Consider the following 8,055-nt stretch of genomic DNA (forward strand, 5'->3'; position numbering starts at 1 on the left):
AGACCATGAGTTCTTTCAGCATCCTCAAATATTTTATGTCTGGCCTCATGGATGGAAATAAACTCAGCTTTTCCAAATAGCCCTTATTTCTCTTGTTAATTCTTCTCCTTTCCAATCCATTATGACATCCCTGGAAGTCTGTGACATATGCAGGCACACCCATGGGTACATCCAGACAAGTGCACACAGTAAACACAAGAAAGATGAGTAATATAGTCCAAAAAAAAATGCAGACTAGGAATAAATGCCTGCTTAGAAATTATTTTTATTTATTTGATAATAAAAAGTTGAGAATAGTTAATGATCATTTTGGTATTTTCTTTATTAAACAGACAGAAAAGCTGAGTTTGCTTCCCTGGAGAAAAAGTAATCACAAACTGGGAAAAAGTTTTCCTTTTTAGTAAGAAATAAAACAAGATGTTAAATGGCAGGCCCGAGTAGGAAGTCATGACCGCTGGCAGTACACTGTCACTCACTTTCCCCCAGTGAATTAATTTGCCATAAACATTGGAAATATAATCCTTCATGTCAGAACTAAAAGCATTAGATTTGTTTCCAGAGGATAAAGGGAATTTCAGAGGTATTTAGAAGCTTTCATACTTCTGTAATGTTATTATTCAGTGGCTAAATACCTTGGATTCTAACTTGGTGTTTAAACTGATGGACACTTATCTATTACATTTATATCCCAAATAGCGTGTCTGAAAACACCAGCTGATATATAAAAGAAAAACAAAAAGGGTTTCAAAACTCACATATGGACCTCTTTCAAATTTTATGTTGCCTAAATCTATTTTTAACAAAAGACAAAGTGCTACAGCTAAAATTTTCACTACAGTTTAATTTTAATTATATTAATGACTTTGTTCAATGTTGATACAACAGTTTTGTAGACTTATCTAGAAAATTGCTTCATTAAAAAAAGAAACAACCTAAAATATTACTTAATTTAAAATGGACCTGGATTTTTTTGGTAATCAATACCATAATATCATTAAATACCTTTTAAAAAGCAAACAAACCTGACTGACCTGACATATTTGACTAGCTTTCTTTCCTAGGAGAAAAAATGAGCGGGGGTGCGAAGTTAAAAGCTTTATTTAAAAACACAAAAGCATTATGGTTAATTAGGAAGATAGTATAATCAGGTAATCATTTTGCATCACTGTACTGTATATAAGACCATAAATTTTAATGAAATTTTCCCTTGTAATTTTCTTTAATTCAAGCAGTCTATCAGAGAGCTGGGTGAATTTTTTTTTTTTTTGCATCTGAGAAATCTTCACTAAAAATCTTTATTAACCTGTTGAACCATTAAGCTTTCACCTTGTCTTCCTTCAAAATACCGTAGAAGACTAGCACTGAAAACTCATAAAAACTGAATTCTAAAATATAGCTTACATTTCTTGTAATCACTTTCACTCTTGAGGAAGGTCAGTGTTCTTCATTTTACTGTGAAGTTTGATTCCTTACTCCTACAGATTAGTAGGGTACAGAGTATGCTTCATTAATCTAGACACACTGTAAAAATAAATAAAATAAAAACCTTTTGGCCATAAAAGTGATGTTTATGGTTTCAGACAGTAAAAGTAGTCATTCTAACTCCAGAAAATAAAGTTAATTCAACATTTTATACAAAACTCAACTCCAGATTTGGATATCCAAGTTTTCTGTTAACAATTTAGTTTTCTCTGTGTGTGCGACTTGTATAAAATTTCATTAGTCAGTGAAGAACAAAATATACAGTCAATAGAATTTATCTTATTTGAAAGCAGACATAATGCAACCCCAAACCTTAGAACCAAGCTCAGTGATAAAATATGCTGCAGACCTTTGCTCTCCTTTCTTCAGAAATTGCCTATTTTGAATTTCAAATTGTAAATAGAACACAGAATAGCTGAAGTTGAGAGGCATCTCTGGAAATATTGTAGTCTTGCTGAAAGTAGATCAGATAGAGCAGGTTGCTCAGAATGCTGTTGAGTTGGGTTTTGAATATCCCTAAGGTTGGACATACCACAAGCACTCCAGAGAACTTGTTAAATCATCTGACAACTCATCATCATCATCATCATCATCATCATCATCATCATCATCATCACCATCATCATCATCATCATCATCATCATGGCTAGGCTTTGCAAACGAAGATTTTTGGGAAGGATTCCACCCTTCAGGCCTTAACAGTGGATTTTTTAGGTGAGGCACAGTGTGAGCAGAACTGGCCCCACCTTTTACTCCTAAGGTTCATCTGCCATGGCCAAGCGAGCATGAATGGTGACAGTGAAGTCCTCAGGACTAGAATATACAGCAACAAGTATTCCCAGGAGGTCTCCCATCCAAGTACTAACTGGGCCCCACCCTGCTTATCTTCCAAGGTCAGACGGGATGGGGCGTCAGGGTGTCATGGCCATAGTCCGTCTGACTGTAAAAAAAAAAAAAGTTATAGTGTGGTGTGGTCAGATAATATGTATTCTTTTTGTTAAGAATAAAGGAAATTATGTTAATATAAAACCATTGAGTGAATTATATTTTATATCCAATAGATAAATACAATACTTCGAGACAAAGAAAATAGAAAAGAATGTGAGAAAAGCACATGTCTAAACATGAAATCACATTAGTGAGTATAACATTTTCTGATTTTCTGTTACTTTAACTGGTATTCAAAGCCTTAGGAGTCTGAGACAGCACTCTGCTTAGCAGTTTCTAGTCTGTTGAACAAACTGAAGCACAATGAACATTAGCATTAGTAGGAGCTTCATGCACAGACGGCTGTGTGAGGGCCAGGTAGGAGCTATCAGGCAGCATATATTAACATTTTAGGTGCTTGTCCCTAAACACTGAACTCAAAGCTTGGACGTTGGTAGCTAAAGCTCCCTGGACAGTATATGGGAGGAGCTAGGAATTTCAGATTTGTGAGCTAACTGTATGAGAGACTTCTAGAGATAACCAACAAGAAATAATGAGTATAGAGGAAAATCAAAATTCCTGGAAAAAAAAATCCAAGAAAAATTACCTTTTGTTCAAAATTCACTATTGAAAACAAACCTTTACAGAACAGAATTCAGTAAATTTGCTCTGAAAAACATGTGTAACACTCACTATTTCCAAAATTATACCAAAAAAGTAAAGCACATGATACTTTTAAGACAGAACACTTATGACAGAACTGGGGATTGTAAAATGAGATTTGTTTGAAAGTCATGTACTTTACAAGTGCTTTATCACCACTAGTTTATTTATTATTCTGGGAAATCACTTATGTTCTTACCTTTTCTTGAATTTTCTGTAAATTCAGAAAAGATATTGTAGGGATAAGGATGACTACAAAAGCAAGTGGTCAGATTATTATAAGGTTGATGATGACCTACGACAGCCTCTTATGAAGCATCCCTCTTGAGGTACACTGAGAATATTTTAAGCATCAAATCAGGCATTCAGAATCTTTGCCATTGTTATGGCAATGTTATGCTTTTGCAGCTTATGACTACATCCATCTTAATAACTAAATTGGATCAGGGTTCATTCTCTAGTCTTGGCAGTAAAGAAATCCTTATCCCTACAAAATTATGCTGTTTTACCTCGCAGAATAAAATGATTGCACTGAAGTTGAACTGTGGTTAACAAAGCTCCACATACTTTTTGTGAGGGTGTAAGCTGGCCTTCAGAAAAGGTGCCAACAAGCACTGAACAAAGATTTTAGCATAACACAGAAGTGTATGCCAGACCTGAATCTTGTATTCTTGTTCAGTTTAATTTACCATTGTAAATGTAAACAGCAGAGCTTAGACAGACGGTAGGATGGTTATTTCTCAAGCAGGATAGTTACAGATATTTAAAGATACTACTATATGAGTACATAGATTTTATAGGATAAATGACATGTAGTGCATAAGGAATATTTTTTTTTTCAGATTGTATATTTGAACACTGTTCTTCAATTCCACCTATCTTTTTAAATGTTGCTTTTAATCTTTAAGTAGTTTTACATTTTTTCTAAGTTTTCAACAGAATATACTTTCAGCGTGCTGCTGTGGAGTCCAGGAGACCTTCACTATAATCCTTATTGGATGCAGGATTCATTGCCTCGCTTAAGGCTCTTGCATGGCTGCCAGAGATCACATAATTTTCTACTAATCTCTTAGGGATGCTCAAAGGATTAATTAGTTAATGTGTTGTGAGGTACTTTGAAGATGAAAAGTGCTATATAAGTGCTAAGCATTATAAGGAAAAAGGTTGGGGAGGGGAACTGGGGTTTGACAGGTAGCTGAAATACAGCTTCTAAATCTCTCACTTGTTATTAAGAGCCTTAATTCTCTCTGAACTATCTATGATCTGGTTTTTAGAACAGTAAGAAAATCTTTAAAACATCACCGTACTTCGTTTGAACCTGATGAAGGTTACACATTTCCCCTCTGTTCCTTCCCTTTAATTAATTGTGATAAATACAGTGGAATTTGCTGTTCAAAGGGTTTCAACTGCCTAAATATTACCTTGTAGTAAATATAAAACAATGTATGCTTGCATGACTTTCCCATAGCTTATGAAAAAGGAGAAAAGAATTGACAATATGCCCTAGGAGGAATGGAAAAAGTTTTGAAAGCACCACCATTGCAGCTGGAGTCACTTCAGTGGTGTTTCACTTTATTCCCGAAATTTGTTGGATCAAAAGAACTTAAATTTCCACAGACTTCTGCTTTTCAATAGTGGTTCAATGGATATAGTATGGAAGGAGTTAAAGTTTGCAGTTTAGTGGATGGAATGTAGGTAATATTATTTAAGAGTACAAGAAAAAGATGATATAAAACTGCTCCCATTTTGTTCAAATGCTGAAGTTATGCCCACATGGTTTTGCCTGTACAAGACTGCTCTTTGTCAAAGCAAAGGTGACCTTAGCTGAGAATTCTGAATCTAATGGTGATCAACAAAGGACTTTTGGGAAAAATCTGTTTTCCAGACTCTAGGTTGAGTTTTTTGAAGACTGAGGAAGAGCAAGCATAAACAGTGTTCCACTTCTGCTTGTAAAGCAATGAAATGTGCTTCCACTTCTAATGAGAGTAGATCATGTCCAGTCTTTCAGAGACATCCTGCCTCAGATTCTACTAGTGACTCCAACTGGTATAAAATCAACCCATTTACTATAAATCATGATAGAAATGCCAAAACCCCCTCACCTAACAGAAGTTCAATTTATCTGGCACTTAGGGACCACTATTTTATAAATGTTATAATAGTGAAAATAGAATTTGGAGCTAATTAAAAAAAGTAATAAAAAAACGGTGAAGAGTGAAAAACATTGCTCATGGTGTCACGTGAAAGGGAGAAGGGAGACAGAAATGCAAAGTTTTCTAGTCTTAACTGTATTAATAAGAATTTATTAGCAATAAATGCTTCCAGACAGTCAGATCCTTATGTTCCCAACACTGCCTATTGATTTGGACAGCACACAGGTTGGAAGGTTTTCTGACCTCTGATATGAAGCCAACACTTAGGCTTCCAAAAAATTTATTTTTTAAAATGTCATAACTGAACTTCTGAATAGATATTCTTCATCTTCTGCCTTTACTATGTCCTTTCATATGGTTTCATGCCTTCTAAATTTAACAGCAAAACGAAACCAAAATGAAAGGGCAGGAACTTTCAATATTCCCACATGACATAAACATGCAAATTTATGTAGTTTGGGGCTTTTGGTGGTGGTTTTAATTTGGATAGAAGTAGGCAAAAAATCCCCACCCTATAAGTATTTCTAAAAGTGCTTTGAATTATCTATTTTAATTTGAGCAAAAGAGACAAGATTCTCTCTCCACAGCCTGCCTAGGTGATAAACACATTGACTTTTTAATAGGATTACTTACAACACCACTACTAAAATCACATTGATAAAATAATGATGTTTTCGAACTAGTGAGGTGATCCTGATGAAAAAAGCCACCCAAAAAAATGTTGACCAGATGATTAAAAGCTTTACTAATGCATCCTATTATGTATGGTGACCACACCCTTAATTTTAGAGGGGCTTTGGACCCTCAGTAAACAAATCTATTAAACTCCTTGGCAACAACAACAACAAACCACCAAACCAGCAGTTCCTGTATGATTGCATGTCTTAAGTATTTATCTGTTTGGCATACTGGAAAATGCTTTTTACCTGTGTTTTGAAATACCTCAGCAATTATTCTCCACAGTAATACTTTTTGAATTTTAGCTTTGCAAATTTTTTCGTATTTTATTTCATCATTTATAATTATGATAATTAAAAATGCTTCTTTGTTCTAAGGTCTTAACACAGATGCGAAGATAATCACACAAAACAAGGCAGTTGAAGTGTTAAGTTTTCAGCAAACAGAATATTTTACGATCAGAAGTGAGTGAAAATTTGAAATCCATAGTTTTGAAAATCAAGAGTTAAATATTAATGCTAAAATGGCAATATGAGGTCAACAAAATACTTGTTTGGCCTCGTGATTTTCTCTGGCATTGATCAGTAGCACAGGGTATGGGAACAAGCAAATACATTGCAATAGTTCCCATCAGTATGTAGTTTTGGCACTTTTTGCACAAAAAATGGTCCAGCCTTGTGTGATTTTTTTTTTTTTTTTATTCCATGGATTTGCTTTGTTCCTTTTTTAGCCTCCAACAGTTTTATTATCAACAATATCTTCTTGACAAGTTGCTGTGCAAAGCAGTACATCCTTCTAGTTTTCCATCTCTCGGATGTTATGGATATACACAGCTCAAGGTTTCTCAACATGGAAGATCTAAAGAGGTTGCTAAAAGAGTATTTAACTGTGGCATCATAAGATTTAAAAGCTTCCTGATCTGAGCAGAATGATTCAAACTGCATGTAGTAAGTCTTAGATATCATACACTTATCCCATTTAAAAACAAACTACACCCACCCGCAGCCCCTGAAACCCCCACAGTGCCATATCCCGAACTCAAGCACTGGCCCATACCACTTAACTGTATGCCTGATCCCAGACACATCTGGGGCTTGTGCTAGCTGACAGTATTTCAGATAAAGTGTCTGGAGGATAATACATGTTGAGGGCCATTCTCAAGAGGTTGATGTGCTGTGCATGTTTTAGGGGTAAACAGAGTTCATGTACCTAAATGTGAGCTAGGCTGTAAAGTTTTCTCAGGGTCCAAGAATGTCTGTGGCTGAACGTGGACATAGCCAATGAGCCCAGCCTAAGTGCACTTTTTGATAAAATTCTCAGACATCCAGATTTTTATAAAACAGAACAGAACTGAACCAAAGAATATCTAAGGACAAGTTTGTTGTTAACATATACTTTTGTCATTATGAATCACCAAGATGCCTAATGTTAAATGCATTTTATTACAAGGAAAAATCAACTATATAAACATATTTTCTTAGTCTATGTGGTCAGTACTGACAATAACAATAAATTAAACGTCACAACTAACTGAGCAGTGTGGCCTATTTCTGTCAAATGTTTTAGCTTGACATCATGACAACACCCCACACCATTTGAAAACAGGACTGCTATATGTGAGCAAATACTATAGGCATAGCTTAGCTGAAAATCACTGTGTGTGATAAAGCTACTGAAGTCCCAAGTTCTATATTAATTGATTTCTTTAACGTGAACTGAAATGTTAGCCAATATTTCAGTTCACTGCCTTCATAAATATAACAAAGCTATTCCATCTGAATCAACAGCATTTTATCTCAGATCAAAATCTTTGTTCCATTTGATTAAGACTTTGCTAAAATATTTTAGTCTTTTATCTTAATATTGCCACAGATTCTGAAAAAGATATTTGGCAGAACTGATTGAACATTTCTACGTTTGTTGCAATTTTTTTGAGACTGTGACTTTGGGAATGCATTTTGCTCCTGACTTGACAGCTTTATTCCAACCCTAAGGCATCTGTGATAATTAATAACTGTGTCAGATCAGTTCATTCTAAGCAGATGTGCAATGCAGGATTTTTCCTTGTCTCCCCTGTTTTCCACCTTGGCAAGTGACCTTTATTAAATTATGTTTCAAACCAGGAATTCATGACATTCAGATTCTATAGGGC

At 35.0% G+C, this 8,055-nt stretch overlaps 1 pseudogene; it reads right to left on the reverse strand.

The window, feature by feature from the left end:
• Nucleotides 1–2,299: 2,299 nt before the first annotated feature.
• On the reverse strand, nt 2,300–2,415 carry LOC139681220 (5S ribosomal RNA; annotated as a pseudogene).
• Nucleotides 2,416–8,055: the final 5,640 nt, after the last annotated feature.

The sequence above is a fragment of the Pithys albifrons genome, chromosome 1 (genome assembly GCF_047495875.1).
Source record: "Pithys albifrons albifrons isolate INPA30051 chromosome 1, PitAlb_v1, whole genome shotgun sequence".
In the NCBI taxonomy this organism is placed as follows: domain Eukaryota; kingdom Metazoa; phylum Chordata; class Aves; order Passeriformes; family Thamnophilidae; genus Pithys; species Pithys albifrons.